Genomic DNA, 19,140 nt, shown 5'->3' on the forward strand with positions numbered 1-19,140 from the left:
CCATCCCGAGCCCTGATCTCTCCCACGCTCCTTCCCAATTGCCGGGCTCTGACCACCAGCCCCCCCCACCCCCCAAGCTCCGAACTCTCCTGATATAATAAAGAGGTCCTGCCGTTAATATCAAGGGGGGCTCCAGAGGTGATTGCAGTTGGGAGGGCGAAGCCCAGGGCAAGGGAGGCCCAAGGTGGCTCCTGGTCTGCCCGGCCCACAATGAAACATTTTAAACTTACCACGCTGGGCCTCCCCTGGCCCTCGATCCAGATCTCGGCAGGTTTGGCCGGCGGGAACGCCACCACTGCTCCTCCACTCCGGCCTCATGTTGAAATTGCAGCTCGGGTCCCGAGGACGCCATTAGAGCCCGACCTGCAAATTTAAAGAGGGCTTAGGGCAGGCGTCCACAGTTTAAAATTGCAGTCATTCAGATCGAGGCGGGAAAGGAGTGGGTAAATCCCCAGATCCATGCTTTTCACCAGGCTGGGGGAGTTAAAATTGGTCCCAGTATTGTGTCTGATGGTAAACGGAGGGAAGAAAGAATAGAAAAAAGTGAAAGGATTGTCTGTCTACTTCTATCTGTAGAGTCCATTCACGTTTCCCACATTACAACAGTGACTCCACTTCAAAAAAAGTACTTCATTGGCTGTAAAGTGCTTTGAGACGTCCGGTGGCCGTGAAAGGCGCTATAGAAATGCAAGACTTCTTCTTCTTCTTCACTCATCGAGAGAAGACCATAGCTTCATTTGGGCACGTATTTTATTAACAGCACATTCCCTGTTCTGAATTCCCTTGAGAACACTAGCACCTTTCAGTGAAGTATTAGCATTTGGCTGCCTCCAATCTATACCCGTGTCACATTATTTCACAAATACTCAGTTAATTCAATAAACAATTACCAAGAAATAAGGTTTGTTTCAGTAAAGACCAACAAACTGCTCCTTGTCTTTCAAGTGTTTCTTTTCACCTTGTCATTTTTGATGATTTTTATTTTATTGAATTTCAAGTGCAGAAAGAACAGAAAATAATGAGCTGTAAGCAGGCAACATAGGGGATTTACATGACAAGCAGACAGTGCGATACAGAGTAATTGCTGCCACTGACAGTTCACCCTGAAAGGAATCCATAGTCCCTTCTAAGTGTGTGCATAAACCACTTGCTTAACAATCATACAAGGTCTAGTCTACATCAATGCAAGGTGTTCAGGATGACAGACTGGATGAAGCTACAGTGTAGACTTTGCAGTTCATCCTTGTGTTTAAATCCCTCCATGGCCTCGCCCCCCCCTCCCTATCTCTGTACCCTCGTCCAGCCCTACACCACTCCGAGATCGCTGCACGACTCCAATTTTGGCCTCTTGTGCATCCCCGATTTCCTTCGCTCCACCATTGGCAGCCGCACCTTCAGCTGCAGTCCTAATGTCTTTATGTGGCTCCGTATTAAATTTTGTCTGACAACGCTCCAGTGAAGAGCCTTGGGACATTTTACTATGTGAAAGGCACTATATCATTGCAAGTTGTTGTTGGTGTTGGTGTTGTTGCTGAGGCAGCATGGACTCAGGAAATCCTTTGAGCTTTTTGACACTTGCACGTGCGTAGTGCATGGCTGCAGTGCAAATGTTGTAATGGAATATGCAACCACTGTTGCACAGCAAAGCATGCTTCCAAGAAAAGCTAAGTGAGTGCAGCATGTTGACACACATGCTGGGATGGAGGCTGGAAAGTTTGGGGAGGGGGGTGGTGCTCGGTCATTGTCTTTGTTTCAATTTTCTAGCATCCTTTTAGCTCTCTTTATTTCCATGAACTTCAGAAATTACATACGAACATACAGAAATGACCTACTGGTCCATCCAGCCTGTCCCACACCACAATACAGACACCCCCCACCCACCCTGGAGCCGTGTCATCTCCTGGGAAAGGCGAAAAAACAGATAAAACAACTAGACCACTTGGTGGGATGGGGGGGCAACTGTAAAATTCCTCTCCGTCCCTCTTAGGCAATAAAAACTAGTCCAGGAGATCACAGTGGCCCTGATTTACTTTACCTAACCCTAAACCTAACCCTAACCCTACCTCTTGTGCGAGGTAATCTCTGCCCCAGCCAGAAACAGGTCCAGCTCTCGCTCGAAGGAATTCAGTGAATCAGCGTCCACTGCACGAGCTGGCAGCCTGCTCCACATGTCCACTCCTCTCTGGGAATCGAAGAACCGCCCAACATCCAACCTAGTTCTGCTCGTGTATAACTTGTAATGGTGACCCCATAGCTTATCCAGTTGAAATAATTGGTCTACATAAACACAACCTAGTGCCTTCATTATTTTATAAACCTCGATCAGATCACTCCTAAGTCTACGCTTCTCTAAAGTATAGAGACTCAGCTCATTGAGCCTCTCTGGGTAACTAAGGTGTTTGAAACTGGGAATTAATCTTGTAGCTCTCCTCTGCACCCTTTCTAAAGACTCAATATCCTCCACATATGAGGAGACCAAAACTGGGCACGATATTCTAACTAAGGCCTAACCAAGGACAATATGGTATGCTTTGTTTTATAGTGAACTATCCTTTGAATACACCCTAAAACCCTGTTCGCTTTAGTTATAGTATCACAGCATTGGTTATAGACCTTTCGAGATTGCTGCACATAAACATCCAGATCTCTTTCTTTCACCAATGGCTTTCATTCTTTTCCCTCTAGGGTGCATGTATGTTTAGTATTTGACCTGTCCACATGCGTGACTCTACACTTTTCTAAGTTAAACATCATTTGCCAATAACGGGCCCAGTCCCCCAGCATATCCAGATCTGCTTATAGCAGTCAAGCATCCCGCACATCATTTCCCTAACACCTACATCGAGATCATTGATGAAAGTAGTAAATAGCAAAGGATCTATCATCGCTCCCTGCAGGACACCACTTCTCAATCCAAAATTACAAAATTACAATACTATTAGGAACTGTGAGGCCACCTTTGGTCTGCCTTGTACAGACTGGCCTGGAAACACGAAAGAACAACAATGCTCAGGTGGCAGGAGAATATCTTTCAGACACGTTTGCACACCATCAGCTATCACTGTCACGGGCAGAGTGAAAGCCGGCCCAGTGTGAGTATACTCATTTAGAAATACAATTAAGAGAAAGATTTGGTTCCGTTTCCCACTATGTCTTTGTGACTTGCCTGACCACTGATCCCCTCAGTCCATTCATTATCTGTTTGCTATGACAGATAGCTCTGGACCTGTCAACGCTATATTGATTTTAGTCAAATCAATCCTTGGGCTGCAGCTGGGATTGCATGATAGCCTACAGGTAAAAGCTTGAAACCTCTCTAACACCATTACTAGTATTCATATAGGAAAAAAATCATTTTCTTTTCAGGGGATTGTCCAATCCATCTCCTGTCTGTCATTTGATCCATCAATTTTGCGTTTTCCTTTTTGTACTATCGTGCCATGTTTAAAACACTGGCGCAGAGGAAGTGACAGCCCAATATTTCACATCAGAAAAACTACAGGGAGACCAGATGTGAAGTGCCATTTAAACTGTCATGGATAGCAGAACTTGATGACTGACAAATCCGAGCTCCTGCTCGATTGAATATTTAGCCGGAAAATGAAGTTGCGTAGCTACTTATGGTTTACCTTTCATTGTCACCTGCATGAAGCAGCAATGGACCCGTGCATTGTGCCATAGAGAGGTAAGGGTGGGCAGAGGTGGCAACAGCGGGCAAATTCCAGCTGCGAGATTTTTAGTTGTGAGTCACATACCCGATGATTAAAGGGAGCAAGTGGGCCCCAGAGGATAGTGAAGTGGTATTAATAAATTCCTCTTCACTTCCACTTTCTTTTATCCACTTTTCCCTGTCTTTCTCCTCTCTTTTTCTATTTCCTTTTTCTCTCCGCAGGCTGCGTGGCTGTGAGATTTGCTCACTCTTGCTTGTGTTGCAGTGGAGCTACCCCAAACTCCATATTGATAGTGAATGCGTTGAGTTGGCTCTGGCATGGATATTGCTACTTCTGTTGTGTATGTAATATGTGTGCTACTTTGAACCTATGGACAGGACTGCACTACTTTTTGGGCGTAGTGATACGCAGTACCACTCCTGGCCATAGGGGTATAAATAGTACTGTGGGTACTGATCTCCCCTCAGTTCCCGCCTGTGGGCATGAAGTAAAGACCTACGTATAGTCCCTACCTCCAACCAGTAAAGACCTGTTTTATTGTTACTGATTAAGTCTGAGTATTAATTACTTGAACAACTCACAGATTTAACACTGGCGACGAGTCTGATTCGGACCCTGCGGCAGTCACTCCACGGCAGCTTCGTCCACAGCCAGGACGTTGCAGAGAGGTTTCCACCCTCTCCACCCCACTGGAAGACATCCTGACCTCGGAGCCTCCATCGGCGACCGTCAGCTTCTTCTCCAGCTTGGTGGTGGGTAAGCCGTTGTCTGAGCCGGGCAGCGACGCGACAGGCAGTCGACCGCGTTGGCCGCACGAACGGGGCTGGGGGAGCTGGAGGAATAGGGCGCGAGAGCCGCTTCGAGCGGGAGGCGTTTCAACAGAGCGATCGCATCTCCTGATAAGAGCCGAGAGCCGCTTCGCGATCCAGCGATCGCATCCGCTGATAAGGGCCGCACTCGGGCGATCGCGGCGAAGATAAGGGCCGCACTCGGGGGCTGAAGGGAGACGGCGTTGGGGGACGGGTGAAGACCGCCAAGCGCGGGAAAACCGCCATTTTGTGGGCGGAGGACGACGGCAAGAGCGGGAAGCCGCCATCTTGGATAGCAGTAAAAAAAAAAAAAATCTGAGAAATTGCAAATCTACAATGCCTAAACACGGGAATATTAGCACCTTTGATAGTGACCTCGAAGATTGGGCCATATATGTTGAAAGAGTAAAAAATTATTGTAAGGCCAATAAAATTCGTGACCAAGATAAAGCTCTAACATTATTAAATTTAATGGGTGCGAAGACATACGGGCAATTGAAACACCTGTTATCACCAGATGAACCGGCGGATAAGACGTTCGATGAGATTGTTACTGTCCTGAAAGATCATCTAAACCCCACGCCGCTGATGCTAGCGGAACGATTTAAATTTTATGACAGAAGGCAGCTACAGCATGAAAGCAATGCTGATTATTTGCTGGAATTGCGTAAATTAGCGAAATATTGCCAGTTTGGAACGGGACTGACAGAGGCACTTCGAGACAAATTTGTGTGTGGTTTATTTAAATAGGATACACAAAAGCGACTGCTAGAGGAGAATGAGCTGACGCTTGAGAAGGCGGTCACTATGGCAGCAGCACACAAAGCCGCAGCGAGAGGCACGGCAGTAATGCAGCTACGGTCACCGGAGCTCAGTGCACACAAATTGGGTGTGAGTTCTGGCAAATGTTATCGTTGTGGAAAGACAACGCATGATCAGAACCAGTGTTGGTTTAAAAACCAAGAATGTAGAACTTGTGGTAGGCTTGGACATATAGCTAGAGTATGCAGGTCAGGGAAGAAGACCAGCAACAAGAAGTCACCGCAAGGAAAATACGCAAAGGTACACAAGGTGACCGAACAGGAGTCCGATTCAGACGCTAGCAGTAATGAACTGGCTAGCTTAAGCTGTAATGAACTGGCTAGCTTAAGAGTACTCAACGCTGGTAAGGGTGCAGACCTCCAGACAATTTGGGTCACTCTTCAGATAGAAGGAGTCCAAGTAAAACTGGAATTGGACACTGGATCGGCATTGACGGTCATAAATAAGAAAGATTACGGAAAGTTATTCCAACATATTCCCCTACAGGATACGGGGATTATATTGGAAACATACACGGGGCAAAGAGTGTACCCCATCGGGAAAATAGAGGTTGCAGTGGTCCACAAGGGCGAAGACAGTCAAATAATGGACTTATATGTGATATCTGAAGGAGGTCCTCCACTACTAGGACGGGAGTGGATTAGGAAAATGAATATGGACTGGCATTTCCTACAAACAATAACGAGTGAGAACTCGGTGAAGATAGTCGGCCCAGACTCTGGAACGGATGATGGTAAGCCCAACTCAGGTGCAAAAGACAAAGTTTCAGCACAGAATTCCACTGAGCAACAACAACATAGTTTAACTGTGGATTCTGAGTCTGGCAAGTCTACTGATGTGCCCACTTCTGAGGGACACCGGGCTCGAACTCAACTCCATTTCAAACTACAACAGCAATTAGAACAAATGCTTCGCCGTTTTGAGCAAGAGTTGAATGCAACGAAAGAGTTCTTTGATATAGAGTTGGAGAATCTGGAAAGACAACAGAAGCAGCTGATGGAGAAAATGGAGCAGGAGCACACAAAACGTCTGATGTCAGAGGAGTTAACGGTCAGCCAACTCCTGCATATGCTGAAGGACAGGACTCTGAAATGGGAAAAACTTGAACACGAACTTCAATATTCAAACGAAAGGGGTTCGGAGCTCTCAAAGGTTATTGGAAGAGCTGAGGTGGCAACACAGACTGAGATGACTGCAACAGAGCAGCCCTTGGATGCCAAAAGTACGCTGACTCACGTCAACGTAGAACAACAGACCGCTGAAACAGCTGCTCCGGTAGAGGGATTGAATAGTCCGATCAATCAATCTCCAAAAGAAGTTGAAGTAGTAAAATCTCAAATGAGGTCATTAGTAAACGACTTGCTGAAAGCCCAGAAAAAGCTGGATGAAGAGGTACGCATGAAGAAGTCTCTTCAGGAAAGATGTCTGGACTTGGAACAAAAGCTGGCTAATGCCCAGCTGGGTATGGAGGAAATAGAAGACCCTCTCGCTGGCCTAGATCAGGACGACACCGAATATTACTATGTCCTGTCCTGCCCAACTTGTAACTTCGACTCCCACCATACAGAAATCATGGAGGAGCACCGAAAGTCTACGGAACATCGGGAGAAGGTGGCTCTACTACGGAAAAAGGAGGAAGAGAAGGAGGAACTGCGCATGCAGCTGGCAGCTGACAGTGGAGCCCAGAGAGTCTCCAAGAAGCAGAAAAGGAAAAGTCGAAACAGAAGATGACCCATCTGAACCATTATTACCTCTACCAGATCACACACGTGGTCCCTCCGAATGGAGCCAATTCAGTTCGGAAGTTCAAACTGTTAAATCCATGGAAGGACTATTGAATGAGTCACTCCAGCAACGTGAACCGACTCCACCACAGAGATTGAATCTGTGAACTGTTTTCCGCAGAGACTGAATCTGTGATCTGTTTTGACATGAAGCTATCTATGTATCTATGTTATTCTGTTATGTAAACCTGAAGTTATATATGTATATATGTTATTACGTTATGTTAAATGGGGAGATGACTAAAGCTAGGAAGGGAGGAATGTTGTGTATGTAATATGTGTGCTACTTTGAACCTATGGACAGGACTGCACTACTTGTTGGGCGTAGTGATACGCAGTACCACTCCTGGCCATAGGGGTATAAATAGTACTGTGGGTACTGATCTCCCCTCAGTTCCCGCCTGTGGGCATGAAGTAAAGACCTACGTATAGTCCCTACCTCCAACCAGTAAAGACCTGTTTTATTGTTACTGATTAAGTCTGAGTATTAATTACTTGAACAACTCACAGATTTAACAACTTCCACAGTGCTTTTTTGCTTTCTCTCGCTCCCCAGCGACCATGGTGCGTTATCCTTCCTCATCGTCTTCAGAGCACTCAACACAATCAACTATGCCATCCTTCTTCAACATCTTTTCTCCGTTATCCATCTCAGTGGAACTGCTCTCACTTGGTTCCACTCTTACCTATCGAAATGTAGCCAGAGTATCACCACCATTGACTTCTCTTCCCATTGCCATACCATCCCCTCTAACCTTGGGCCCCTTCTCTCCCCTCATTTTTACACTACTATTTGGTGGCATCCTCTGCAGACATGGGGTCAACTTCCACCTGTGCATCAATTATACCTACCTCTGCTTCTCCATTGCCTCTCTCAACTGACTCTGCACTGTGTAGGAACAGTACCCTATAAATTACCCAAAAAGTGCCTTCGAGATTTGTAGGGGTAATGTATGGTTAACTGCTTGAAGTGTGCCTACACTGCAGTTTTTAGCTTCAAAGCTGGCCACCAAACTGGAGTTCAGCTGTTGAACTGCATGCTGGGAAGTGCCTGGAAAAAAGGCCGTCTCAGCTAGTTCAAGCCATGGAAAAGCCATAAAGTAATCAAAGCCATAAAGTTTACATTAAGCACTCCAGAAAGGACTGTATTTATACTACGGACATTCCTTAATAATATGTGAAGCCATTATCCCTAACGCAAACCACTTAGATAACACCTATGGAGGGTAAACATGTCACATCCCCATACTGAGGGGAAAAAACTCTTGAGAAATGCAAGATGCATAGGGAAAAGGCCATGCTGGGGGTAAAGCTATGCCCCAGTGGCTCAATGACAGTCGCAGGACTCCACATTTATCACAGAAAGGTGGGGTGGGGGGAAGGAGCGAGACCTTCTGACACGTGTGACACTCTGGTCAGTTAATTGAATGTAGGGAGACCTCCTGTTTGAAATTAAGATGTCTTCAGAAAGACAGTAGTAGCAATTAGTAGTCAGTCTGTTGTAATCTTTTTCCAGAAGTAGTAGTAGAGAGAGCAAGCTGTCTCTCTCGTTGTCTCGGTAGAAGTAGCAGTCTTTCTGTTTGTTGGCTCTCTTAGGTTCTCTTTGTTCTGTAAGGACCTTTAGTTAGAAGACACAGAAAGGTGCCTTTATCCTGGCTGGCCTTCCACGTTCTACCCTATGTAAACTTGAGCTCATCCAAATCTCGGCTGCCTGTGTCCCAACTCGCACCAAGTCCCATTCACATATCACCCCTGTGCTCGCTGACCTCCATTGGCTCCCAGTTAAGCAATGGCTCGATGTTAAAATTCTTATCCTTGTTTTCAAATCCCTCCATGGCCTCGCCCCTCCCTATCTCTGTAACCTCCTCCAGCTCCACAACCCTCCCGAGATATCTGCACTCCTCTAATTCTGGCCTATTGAGCATGACTGATTTTAATCGCTCAACCATTATTTATCCCTAAAATAATCTCACCAATTTGTAATCTCATACTCTGATCAATGCTATAATTAATACTCAGCATCCGTTACTGCTGATTTATAGTGATATATACACTGAATTGCCTCTGTAACTTCAGCTACTCATTTTGTTAAGTTACTCTGTCCATTAATGATTTGCTATTCAACCTGCTAGATAACTCTGACTACATCCAATCATGTCTATTAAGTACTTGTGTGCCTAACTTTAATCTTAAATTATGTTTTAGTAGTCAGTAAACTGCCTTATAGTGCATGACTGGCTGTCTGGCTAACTCTTTGATGATTTGGCAAGAAAGAGTTAATTCGTTCACTCTGTAGCTTGTAGGTATCCTAATAGAGGGTTAACTAAAACTTAAATGTAATCCAAACTGGTAAATGTAGAAGAGTCCGGCAGCCACCACCTAATCCTAGACCTACTCTGGGAGGTAATCCCAGACAGTTCGTAATGAGAGTGTTAAGGATTCATTTGATTCCTCGGCGTATATTTGTCAGGACACCGAAATGGTATCTGTTAGATCTGTGTATCTTGTTGTGGTGTCCTTCAATAATCAGACAAAGACTGCAGGGAACGATCAACAGGTGTTTACTGAATGAGGGTTCAAACTGCAACTGACTGTACAGATCACTACTCAGGGTTTATATACAGGTGTGGTCACTGCCGGTACCACAGTATACAGGAGCTGTAAAAAGTAGTTCTCTCCCTTAAAGGCACATACATTACAATTCCTCCCCTTTTAGATTAACAGTACCATAACACTCATTTAACAATTAAATATCAAACTAATTACAATTAACACTTTTAACATGCAACATTAGCTGAAAATAGTCTATTTATAAATTCAGTCTTTGGGGAGGCTTCCTGATTCTTTCTGGATAACGCCTTTCCCGAGTGTCTCGCTCTTGGTACAGAGACGGTTCTAGCACCCTGTCGTCAGTTGATTCATCAGCTTCCAATGCTATTGTTTCTGAGGTAGATGCGACCTGTACGTCGAGTTCCTCACCAGGTACGTATGGCCGAGACATGGGGTTGACTCATTCCTGTGACTCAAGGATCTGGTCAGCATAGCATCTCACAATGTTCTCCCCAACATCCACTGTGTACATTAGTAGCCCCTGCCGTGTGCATATCGTTCCTGGTTGCCATTTCTCTGTTCGGTAGTCGCGGGCCAAGACTGGTTGCCCTACATTGAAGCTCCTTGTCGGCTTCTCATTGATGTGCTGGAATTGCTTACTCTCAACATCTCTTCGTACATTTGGTCTGAGCAAATCCAGATGAGATCTCAACCTTCGGTTAAAGAACATCATGGCCGGGGCCTGGTTGGTGACTGCATGTGTCGCATTTCTGTAGGCTAACAGGAAATTGTCCACCTTATGCTGCGGTGGAATGTCGTCATCGCCCATGGCCTTTACTGCTTTTTTAAAGGTTTGTACGAACCTCTCAGCCAATCCATTTGTAGCTGGATGATACGGGGCGGATGTGTAATGCCTTACCCCATTCCTTTTCATAAATCTTCAAAACTCTTCGGACACAAACTGTGGTCCGTTATCAGAGCAAATCTGCTCTGGCAAGCCGTTCCTGGCAAAAATGGTCCGTAGGACTGCAATAGTTTTCTCCGTGGTGGTAGAGGACATTTTGATCACCTCAGGCCATTTTGAGTGCGCATCCACGGCTATTAAAAACATTGAGTCCATGAATGGACCAGCAAAATCAATATGCACCCGTTGCCATGGAGATGAGGGCCACTCCCATGGGTGTAGAGGGGCATGTGGTGGTGCATTTTGGACCTTCTGGCATCCTGAGCAGCTCTTTGTCAGGTCCTCGATTTGCTGATCAATCCCCGGCCACCACACATGAGCCCTAGCAAGGCTTTTCATTTTCACCCCTCCCAGATGACCTTCGTGAAGCTCATTGAGCACTCTCTCCCTTAACTTGGGTGGAATTACCACTCGGGATCCACACATCAAGGTCCCCTGGCATACTGACAGCTGTTCTCTTCTGGATGAGAATGCTGGCAACAGTGAGTCGCCATGTGCTGGCCATCCCTTCACCGACAAATCATATATCCGAGACAGTGTCGGGTCATTTCGGGTCTCCTTCTCTATACCAGCGTTAGTTACTGGCAAGCATTCAATTATAGTCGAATGAAATATTTCGACAGGATCCACTGCTGGTGCTTCCTCCGCAGTAGGCAGTGGCAGGTGTGATAGCCCATCAGCGTTTCCATGCTGTTTCGTGCCCTTATACTCGATTTCATATTGGTGCGCCCCTAGAAAAAGGGACCATCTTTGTAGCCGTTGCGCAGTCATCACCGGAACATCCTTCTTTGGATTAAAGATGGAGACAAGTGGTTGGTGGTCAGTCAGCAAGGTGAACTTCTGCCCGTGCAGATAGTGATTGAACTTTTTGACTCCCCACACTAGGCTGAGGGCCTCCCTGTCAATCTGGGCGTAGTTACGCTCGGCTGAGGTTAGTGACCGAGACGCAAAGGCTACTGGCCTCTCTGAGCCATCCGGGAATTTGTGCGACAGCACCGCTCCAATGCCATAGGGTGATGCATCACACGCCAACCGAATTGGTAGTGCTGGGTTGAAATGAGCCAACACCTCTTTTGATGTGATCAATGCTTTGCTCTTCTGGAAAGCTCGTTTACATTCGTCACTCCACTTCCATGGTACCCCCATTTGCAGTAGGGTGTTCAGTGTGTGTAGTACTGTAGACAGATTCGGCAAGAACCTATGGTAGTAGTTCACCAGCCCGAGGAACGACCTCAGTTGTGACACATTTTCCGGTGCTGGAGCCTTGACTACTGCCTCAACCTTTTCAGGGGACTTATGTAACCCCTCTTTATCAATAACGTGGCCACAATACGAGATCTGCTTCTGGAAAAACTCGCATTTGTGGCGATTAGCTCGGAGCCCATATTCCTTCAATCTAGTGAGCACCTGCTCCAGGTTGGCGAGGTAATCACTGTCATTTTCGCCCGTGACCAGGATGTCGTCCAAATAACACTGGGTCCCTGGAATCCCTTGCAGGACTTGTTCCATTGCCCTTTGCCAAATAGCCGGAGCTGATGCTACCCCGAACACCTGCCGGTTGTATTGGCAGAGACCTTTATGAGTGTTGATCGTGAGGTACTGTTTCGAGGCTTCTTCTACCTCCATTTGCAGGTATGCCTGGGCCAGATCAATCTTAGTGAAGCGTTTCCCTCCAGATAGCGAGGCGAAAATATCTTCAATCCGTGGAAGCGGATATTGTACAGTGTGAAGGGTTGGGTTCACTGTCACCTTAAAGTCCCCACAGATGCGAACCTTCTTTGGTTCCCCAGGTGTATTACTCAATGACCTCTTCATTACAGGAACGATGGGTGTAACCCACTCGCTCCAGTCCACTTTGGACAGTACACCTGAACGTTCCAAACCTTCCAGCTCTGCTTCGACGGCTGGGCGGATCACATAAGGTACCGGTCTGGCCTTAAAAATCTTTGGGCTTGCATTTTCCTCTATTTTGATCGTCGCTGTTATGCCTTTTAGTGTTCCGAGTCCCTGCTGGAACACTTCTTGTGTGTCAGTTAGCATTTTTGACAGTCGTCCAGGTGTGACGTCGTCATCCTTTTTGGCATCTACAGCCAGTGCTTGTATGGAATGCCAATCTAGCTGTATCTTCCGGATCCATTCACGTCCTAGTAGTGGTGGTCCTCCATCTGGCAATACATATAGGTCCATTTTTGGTGTTATATATAATGTTCACCCTTATTTTTCCTTTGGGGTAGACTTTTTGCCCCGTGTATGTCTTCAAGACAATCTTTGTATCTCTCAAGGATATATGTGAGAATAGCCGCTTGTAGTCCCTTCGGTTTATGACTGTTAGGGCTGATCCTGTGTCCAATTCCATTTTCACTTGGACTCCTGCTATCTTGAGCGTGACCCAGATAGTTTGGTGATCCTCCATTTTGATCACATTATGTAGTTTCAGACAACCCAGCTCCTTGCTTCCGGAGTCTGTATCACTCTTCTGTTCATCTGAACTACTCTCCGTCACCTTATGTACCTTCTTGTACTTCTCCTGTGGAGATTTCTTGCTGCTGGTTTTCTTTCCCGACCTGCAGACTCTTGCTATGTGTCCTACTTTTCCACACTGTCTGCACACTTTGTCCTTGAACCAGCAATCATTATGGTCGTGTGTTGTTCTGCCGCAGCGATAGCACTTCACTGTTCCGTGTGACATTTCATTTATGCCATATTCTTGCGGTCTCCATTGTATCTCTGCAGTGCCCCGTGCTGCTGCTTCGTGTGATACTGCAATGCTGAAAGCCTTGTCCAGCGTAAGATCCTTTTCTGATAGAAGCCGTTTCTGGGTTCCTTCACTTTGAAGCCCACACACAAACTTGTCCCTTAAAGTATCTGCTAGTCCCGTCCCAAACTGGCAGTGTTTCGATAGCTTGCGCAGTTCCGTTAAATACTTAGCATTACTTTCATCTTTATGCTGGTTCCTTTTGTGAAACGTAAATCTTTCTGCTATCAGCAGCGGTGTGGGGTTTAAGTGGTCCTGTAGGATTGACACTATGTTTTCAAAATCCTTTTCTACTGGCTTCTCTGGGGTTACTAGGTTTTGTAGTAAGCCATATGTTTTTGCACCCATTGAATTCAACAATACCAGTGCTTTCTTGTCATCTGGCACTTCATTCGCCTTGCAGTATACTTCTATGCGTTCGACATATGTCGTCCAATCTTCGACTTCATTGTCGAACGTAGAGATACTGCCACTCTTTGACATTTTTGGGTGTGGTTAGACTGGCTTAAAATGGCGTCTCCCGCGCTTTCCTTTCTTCCCCGCTGCGGCTTAAAATGGTGTCTCCCGCACTTTCCTTTCTTCCCCGCTGCGGCTTAAAATGGCGTCTCCCGCGCTGCTGCCAACGCCGCTCTCGGCGGTCCTCGTGGCAAATGGCGACGCCCTGTGGGTTTCGTGCGCTGCTCCTGTGCTGCTGCCAATGCCGCTCTCTGCGGTCCTCGTGGCAATGGCAGCGCCTCGCGTTTTCCTGTGCGCCTCTCTCCCCCGTTGACGCTGCTCGGCCCTTGAACACCGGCTGCGCTCTGGCAGCGCCTCGCGTTTTCCTGCGCGCCTCTCTCCCCCGTTGACGCTGCGTGGCCCTTGAACACCGGCTGCGCTCTGCTCTCACTCGTCTCTCTCCCCGTTGACACCGCTCGGTTCTGAACACCAGCTGCGCCCTGTGCGCTCTGCCCTCTCTCTCTCCCCCGTCGACGCTGCTCGACCTTATTCTGTGCCGCTCGGTCGGCTCTAGCCGCCGCTGTCCGGGAAGGGCCTGCGCAGTACCTGTTGCCAGCCCATTTCGCTGGAGCACCGTGACTGGAAAGCCAAGCCTGGCTCTCGGCAGCCTCCCCTGCGATGCTCAAATCTCTGCTGGATGACTGGGCGGTTGCCCGTGGTCGACGCCCATGCTTCTGGACTCGACCTTCTTCCACTGTTCTCCAGGAGCGAATCCCTGGGAGGTGATGCAGAGTTGCAGGTGGGTTCGAATCTGCTCATCGCCAATGTTAGATCCGTGTATCTTGTTGTGGTGTCCTTCAATAATCAGACAAAAGACTGCAGGGAACGATCAACAGGTGTTTACTGAATGAGGGTTCAAACTGCAACTGACTGTACAGATCACTACTCAGGGTTTATATACAGGTGTGGTCACTGCCGGTAGTACAGTATACAGGAGCTGTAAAAAGTAGTTCTCTCCCTTAAAGGTACATACATTACAGTATCTGTATGCAATCTACAGATGACGTATCTAACTGATCTTTTTACTCTCCCATAGGTCCAGCAAGAGCCCCGCCCCCCCTCCCACTCTCCAGGAGGAAGAGCAAGAGCACTCCTCAGAGGAGGCTCCAGCCTCTGAGGATGCAGCATCACCTGAGACAAGACAAGCCAACACCAGAGCAGATACACAAACGTCGGTGGGTCCATCGCGAGATAGTGTAGTATTGTCACCTGGTGTCTCACACAGCACACGTGAACAAGAGTAGATGGTGGAGACAGGGACAGCAGTGGAGACTCCGCATCGGAGGGTGCAGGACGCTCCTAGCTCTGCTCAGCTGTATGCAGACGCTGAGCCTCGGGGGCCATCCAGGAAGAGGGCGATCCTGGAGCTGCAGGAACAAGTGCAGGAGTCGCTGACAGGTTTTGCGAGGGCGGTGAGTGTGAGTGCTCAGAGAATCGAGGAGTCCTCCTCCAACATGACCACCACCGTGCCGCAGGCACTCACGGCTGTAGGTTCCTCCATGGATAGGGTGGCCACCTGCATGGAGGATCTAATTCGCCAGTTGCACAAGTACGTGGTCTCTATGCAAAATAGATGGTCATCTATGGAGGAGAGATGGCTATCTATGGAGAATAGAAGCCAGAGACTCATAGACCTCCTCTCTGGGAGGGATGTCAGTGTAGACGTGGGTTATCATGGCCCCACTGATGTGCAGCAAGGTGCTCTCCAGCTCCTTGCTAGCAGGGAAGTGCGGTGGCCCACGAGAGGGATGATGGTGGGAGGGTACATGGAAGTGGGGGCTCCTCTCAAAGTGCTCACACTTCTCCCCCCTTGCCCCCACCCCTCAGTCAGAGCCCCAGATGCCTCCTCAGACAGCGATGGCCAAGTCTGCCGCTGCACAGTCGCAGGAGGAGCAGACTTTGGCAGGGCTCTCACAGGCTCCAAAACCCAGAGGACGACTGGCAAAGGTGTCTAAGCAGGTGCAGCAGGGAAGTGAGGAGGCTGCCTCTACCTCTGCTGAAGCCACAGGGGTAGCACCTCGTAGAAGCACATGGAAAAGAAAGATGCCACACAAGTAGAGTCACAAGGGTAGTCACTTGGGTGTTTTCTTAAATGTTATTGTGAAGTTTACGTTCAATTCATCTTTTGTATTAAATCATTATTTTCAAAATTTGCAGTCCTTGACAAATTTGTGTGCACAATTGGAAGTGGCAGAGTGAACGGTCAGGGCTACCATAAGCTGCAGCAATGGTGGTTGTTATAAATCTCATCATTCAAGAAACTACTCGTGAAATAACGCTGGACGGCCAGCTGGTGGCGCCGTCCAAGGAGTATAAATACTCGGGTGTCGGACCCAGCTTTCCAGGGACATTTTGTAAGACAAGGAACTAGTGAAGGACAACTAGACCTCCATGATTTGAAACAAGTTGATTACAGCCTTGCTTTATACTCAAACCAAGTGCGTAGTGAGTTTTATTACGTCAGTGGTGATTGTGAAAAGAATGGACTGGTCATTGTAGGGATGCTTTATGGTATGGATGTGGGGTGTAGCCAACCAGGTGATGCATGTGCCAGCCACATGGCTGTGCTGCATAAAGCTAGATAAATCTGGCCATGATGCAGCCATCCCTGGCCTCACGGGCAGCAATGTGGTCGCGTACTGGTGGAATCTGGATCGCCAGCTCCTCCAGGTCTTCCTCATCCTTGCCTGCCAACTGATGCTCCTCCTCTTCTTCCTCCTCCTCTGAAGAGGCTGTGCACTCTGTGCCTTCTTTCTCATGCAGCACTAATCCTCACTACTGCGCTATGTTGTGCAGGGTACAGCAGACCACGATGATTCTGGAGACCCTGGCTGGTGCGTATTAAAGGGCTCCTCCAGATCTGTCCAGGCATCTGAAGCGCATTTAGAGCAACCCTGTTGTCTACTCTATGACACATCTGGTGGCGATGTGGCTTTGATTATAATGTTCCTCAGCCTCACTACTTGGCCTCCTCAAAGGTGTCATGAGCCACTTCTTCAGTGGATAGCTCTTGTCTCCAAGCAGCCAGCCGGTGAGTCTGTTTGGTGGTACGAAGAGCTGAGGGATGGTGGACTGATGCAGGATGAAAGAATCATGGCAGCTGCCAGGGAACTTGGCACACACATGCATGATGCTCTTCCTTTGGTTACAGACCAGCTGCACATTGAGGGAGTGGAAGCCCTTGCGGTTGACATTGGATGCCCTGATGGCCACATGTGTGCAGTCGATGATGTCCTGCACCCATGGGAAGCCAGCCAGAGTGGCAAAGCCAAGCGCACGCTCAATAACACTGGCTAAGTTTATATAATTGTTGGACTTGTCAAAGAGGGCATCGGTGACCTGTGTGATGCATCTGTGGGCGGCCAACTGCAAAATGCTGCAAATGTCTGCTGCAATTCCTGGAAAGAGCCCGAGGCAAAGAAGTTGAGGGTGCTGGTGACTTTGACAGCTACTGGTAAGGGATGTCCACCTGCTCCTCCGGGCTGCAGGTCTTGATCCAGCAATCTGCATCAGCGATGATCTGGCACAATAACCTGGGCCTCCTTTGGCACTGCTGCTCAGTCATGTTGAGGAAGCTCATCCTCTGCCTGTATTCCCTATGTTGGGGTATCGCTTCCAGCACGGTGCAGCCTTGCGCTGATGCTCTCTGCCCTGTGCAGAATCAGGTGATTGAATTGAAGGTTGGCGGCCTTGTTATTAGTGCTGCTGGTGTGCCTGGTTCTGTTGGTACTCCGGCTGATTGTGGTCAGATTCTGAGGACCAAGGTGAAAGAGTATAAACGGTACCCATGCTGATGGAATAGGTGGCAGGTGAAGTTGAGATGACAGAAGCAAGCTATGTCAATGGTGAGAGAGGTTGTTCCAATGAGGTGACACTGGATAGAGAGTTTGCTCTAAACACTTGCAACCTGCATAAAGCTCAATCTGTCTTACAAATGCAGTAAGCAACAGCTTCTTAGCTTGGAAAGTGAACAGCTGTGAGATGGGAGCTTTTATAGCACATTTCAAGCTGTCAAGTAATCAGCTGATTCCATGGCCATTCAACTCCCGCCTCAGCTTAACAGACGTGATCCCCGAGCAATGTGGACTCCGTGGGTGAGCAGGTAAAGCCTAAAGGTGAGCTTAAATTTGTTCTTAATCATCGGTTAACAAGGTTATAATTGGCTCCCCTGCCACTGCGTGTCGGGTCTGCTCAGCGCTGACAGACCCGACATTTGGTAAAGGCGCATGATGGCGGGTTCACAGAGGGGTCCCGACCCACTGGGGGAAAACAAACAGTTTCCCACCCGACCTGCCACCAATCGCGCCCGCTGACACCCCGCAAAATCCAGCCCTTAGTTTCCTTCAGCTCAACATGGGAAAGACCAAAGCGTTTGGTTTCTGCATCTACCACAAACTTTACTTTCTTGCCATTGATTCCATCTCCCTCCCAAGCCACTCTCCCAGGCTGAACTGGACTGTTTGCACCCTCGGTGTTCTGTTTGATTGAGAGCTATGCTTCAGACTCCATATCCTCTTCATCACAAAACCGACTTACTTTCACTTTTGCAACATTCCCCGCCTGTATTGCTACCTCAGCCCCTCCACTGTAGATACCCTGATACATGCCTTCATTTAATTTCATTTTTTTGAGGCAATCACTGAATGTAAATAAAGGGAATGAGGTGCATATGTATACGGATTCTCGTAAAGCATTTGATGAGATGCCATATAAGAGAGTTTGACAAAAATTAAGGTACATAATGGCCCAGAAATTCGGGTCTCCACGGGTGAGTACGCACGGGGTACTCACGCGTGGGCCCGGTGGAAATGCGGGTTTCTTGCATGCACTGCGCATGCGCGGGAAACCGGCACTTCCGTTCCTCTGAACGAAGGGGTTCAGAGGTCAAATGCGTGCGTGTGGGAGTCTGCGTGTGCGCTTTGAACTTATGTTTTTTTTACAGGTTTCTCCGGGAGGGTAAGTCTTTAGATTTTAGAAATGTAAAAACCAGGCATAAGGCCTGCATTTTCAAAGGTAAGTGGTCAATTAATTAAAATTAAAACATTTTTTCCACAGGTTTATTATTTTTAAATACTTTAAAGCTAGGTAAGTTTAGTTTTAGCCCCGTTTGAATATAAAATAATTTTTTTCATATATTTAAATTATTGTTTAAAATAGTTATTTAATGTAATTTATAGTTTATTTAAAAAGTGTGATGATTTTTAAAAATTTATTTGAAGGTTTACTACTATTTTGGGGCCGTAGTATTTATAAGTTTTGACAGGTCTTCCTGTCACTACTTATGAATGGG

The sequence above is a fragment of the Somniosus microcephalus genome, chromosome 20 (assembly GCF_052327205.1).
Source record: "Somniosus microcephalus isolate GS21.2 chromosome 20, FLI_Smic_1.0, whole genome shotgun sequence".
Taxonomy (NCBI): Eukaryota; Metazoa; Chordata; class Chondrichthyes; order Squaliformes; family Somniosidae; genus Somniosus; species Somniosus microcephalus.